At 56.9% G+C, this 3,313-nt stretch overlaps 1 long non-coding RNA gene across 1 annotated transcript in view; it reads left to right on the top strand.

The window, feature by feature from the left end:
* The first annotated feature begins 283 nt into the window (after window positions 1-283).
* The window catches only part of LOC125612300, a 10,048-nt gene continuing 7,018 nt past the window's right edge, over window positions 284-3,313 (top strand). Inside the window, exons 1-2 of the long non-coding RNA XR_007342597.1 lie at window positions 284-982; window positions 1,501-2,011. This is a non-coding gene — a long non-coding RNA (uncharacterized LOC125612300). The remainder of the gene's footprint in view (window positions 983-1,500; window positions 2,012-3,313) is intronic.

The raw sequence follows: 3,313 nt of genomic DNA, 5'->3' as shown, positions 1-3,313 counted from the left end.
GATATGGTGGTGGGAATGGTGGTGTTGATGATGGTGGTGGTGGTGATGATTGTGGTGTTGATATGGTGGTGGGAATGGTGGTGTTGATGATGGTGGTGGTGATTGTGGTGTTGATGATGGTGGTGGTGGTGGTAGTGGTGGTGTTGATTTGGTGATGGGGATGATGATGGTGGTGGTGATGGTGATGGTGGTGGTGATGATGATGGTGATGGTGGTGATGATGATGGTGATGGTGATGATGGTGATGGTGATGATATGATGTAATGGTGGCAATGATATGATGACTCTTGTGGACATTAGGAGGGGGTTCTCGGCATGAGAAGTGGATCAGGAGGGCTCTCGAGAGAGCACGGCCCGCTGTGCTGTGGCTCCTGAGCTTTCCTGGGGGTGCTCTGTACCTTCCATCCTGTGATCTTCCTTGCCCATCCTCAGATGGTCAGACGCCACCTTTGCCCCTGTCTTGGGACTCTGTAATAAGCCAGTGGCACCTGGTGGAAAGGGAGCCGTTTACACAGCACAGAGGTTCTGGGCTGGAAGCTGCCTTGTGAGCCTGGCTTAATTTTCCACTGCATTAATATTAATAGGAGTCAGTCGGCTGCGGGTGCAGATGCAGGGGCGGCGCCCAGGAACAAAGGCGACTGGGAGTTCAGCAAGTTGGTGGGGGCGGGGATCTGCAGGAGGCTGCGCTTCCTCACACCGACCCCAACTTACCCCTCCCTGCAACGGGGCTGGAGCCGGGGACTGGGAAGGTGCCCCCGGGTCTGCCTGTCCTGCTCGGGCATGTGTCTCAGCCTCAACCCCACCGTCCAGTGCACGGTCCCATGCACGGTTCCCAGGAGGAGTAACTGTCAGAACGCAGCTGGGGATCTTCTAGTGACAGGCGCTCACTCCCTCCTCGGACAGCCATCGTCGCACGGCTGTGAGCTTTGTCACTGGTGACAGGAACAGCAGCAGTGGCCTCAGGGGCTGCCAAGCCCTCGGTGTGAGTGAGCACCTCCCGGTTGTGCAGGGTGGGTGTGAGGAGGTGAGAGGAGCCTGTACTGATGACGGAGGTGAGGCCGACCTAGTCTAGAAGCTGCCCGCTCAGAGGGAAGGCCAGTGGGACTCCACCTGGCTGGCTCCACCTCCGAGCCCCGGGGGTGTTCAAGCGCATAACTGGGGCACAGGTGTCCAGACTGTGGGGTGAGGTCAATCCAAGCATCTGTGGAGAAGGCTGTCCTCCCTGTGGGAGGCAGTGGGGGCTGGGGACAAGGCCTTGGCACAAGATGACTGAGGATGTGGCATGTCCTGTGTGGCCCAACGTCCCCGAGGCAGGCACTGGCATTGACGTCATTATCTTGGCTTCCCAGTCACCACGTGCAGAAGAGTTTGCAAATTTTTTATCTTGCAGTTCTGAAGGTCAAGGTCTGAAGGGCTCCTGATGGGCTAGAATCAAGGTGTGGGCAGGGCTGGATCCCTCTGGGGACTCTGGGGGACAGTCTGTTTGCTTCTTTTTTCCAGCATGTAGAGGCCACCTGCAACCTTGGCTGCAAACGTCCATCTCCAAAGCCATCCGGGTAGCATTTTCAAGTCCTTCTCCAGCTCCGACCTCCTGCTTCATCTCCCACCTCCTTCTCTTGACTCTCCGGCCTCCCCTTCCCCTTGTGAGGACCCATGACTTGATTGGGTCACTTGGATAGTCCAGGATAATGCCCCAGTCGCAGATCCTCAATCTAATTCCATCTGCGAATTTCTCATTGCTGCGTAAATGGACAGAGTCACAGGTTCTGGGGACGAGGACCTGGGCGTATTGGCAGGGGTATGATTTTGTCTACCCCATCATTTTACAGGCAAGGAAACCCAGGTCCAGAGAATGCAAGAGAGTTGCTCAGAGACGCACAGCTCAGAGGTGGTGGGGGCTGGGATAGGAACCCAGGCCGATTCCTGCCTGGTGATTGCGACACCCTTCATCCCAGGAACGCTGTGCTGCAGGAATGACCCCCTCTGGAAGCTGCCGGCGGGTGGGACCGAGGTGAGTGTTTCTGGATGGATGCTCTCCAACTTGGAGGTACGGTGGAATTGCAGTTTGTTGGGAGGACGTGTACGGAGGCGCAGGAGTGGGCATCACAGACACACACCTGGGTGTGCAAGCTGACAGAACTCTGGCCCTGCGGAGTTCACCTTCTGGAATTCAGCCCCAGACCACAGACAAATAAATAAGCAAACGCTAGTGAGTAGAAGGGGATGGGTCCTGGGGGGCAGCCTGGGGAACCACCCGGCTCAGTTGGTCCCTTTAGAAGTGCCCTCCCTGCCTGGCAGGGACCCCGGGCCAGCTCAGCTCAGCTCTCCCAGGACGGATGGCTCTGCAGCAGCAGGGTCTCTGGCAGGGCTGGAAGCTGCCATGGGTCACAGCTGTCACCAGCTGGCGCCAGAGAACACCCGGCTTTGCCGAGGCCACTCTTTCTGGGAGAGAAAGGAGGACATTTCCAGAGCTGCTCCCGGCTCTCCACGGGCCAAGTGCCACGTCCCCAGAAGCTATCTCAGAGCCTGGCACGTCAGCACTTTTGACTTTACAAATGTCAAGAGAGAGACCACAGGAAGTGGACACTTTCCCGGCTGAAGATGCCCTGGGTCTGACCGGAGGCCAGGGTCTGGTCCTTTCTCAGAAGACTCTCAGGGAAGGGCTTGGTCTTTAGGGTCAAAGAGGCCTGAGTTTGAACCCTGGCTCCACCGTGGGGCAGGGTATCCCCCTCAGCCTCTCTGAGCCTCATCTTGTAGCGCAGGAGGGGACTGTCCATCTCATGGGCTGTGGGGCAAGTGCTGCGGAGTACAGTGGCGAGTCAGAGTAGCTATGGTCTAGTGCGGGAGACAGACAAAAGCCAGGGAATGAGCACAGGAAAAACAAGGAGTGCTTTTTTGGGACAAGGCATGCACTGTGCTAGAGTCAAGGGGAACGGGAAACTGCTCTGGAAAGGGTGGCCAGGGAGGTCCCTCTCATGAAGAAGCTTCAAGGTGACACCCAGAGGGTGAGAAGTAGTCAGTCATGAACAGCATGAAAGGAGGGCAGCATGTACCAAGGTCCTGGGGCTGGGAAGAGATGAGCTTGTTCTCGGGATGGATGAAAAGCCGTGAGTCAGGGACATGGGGTACAAGATGAGGCAGAAGGAGGAAGCGGGGGGCAGTCACACTGTGACTCGTCCCTCACTGTAAGGACCTTAGATTTTATCCTAAGAGGGATGGGCACCACTGGAGAGTTCTAAGGTTTTAAGCATGATTCATGAATTTAAAGAGCACTCTGGCTGCTGGGCGATGTGTGGGTGGGAGGGGGCAGGGG

Source organism: Marmota marmota, unplaced genomic scaffold, assembly GCF_001458135.2.
Source record: "Marmota marmota marmota unplaced genomic scaffold, marMar, whole genome shotgun sequence".
NCBI classification, from domain to species: domain Eukaryota; kingdom Metazoa; phylum Chordata; class Mammalia; order Rodentia; family Sciuridae; genus Marmota; species Marmota marmota.
The sequence above is the reverse complement of the archived record's forward strand: the minus strand, read 5'-3'. Positions and strand labels throughout refer to the sequence as shown.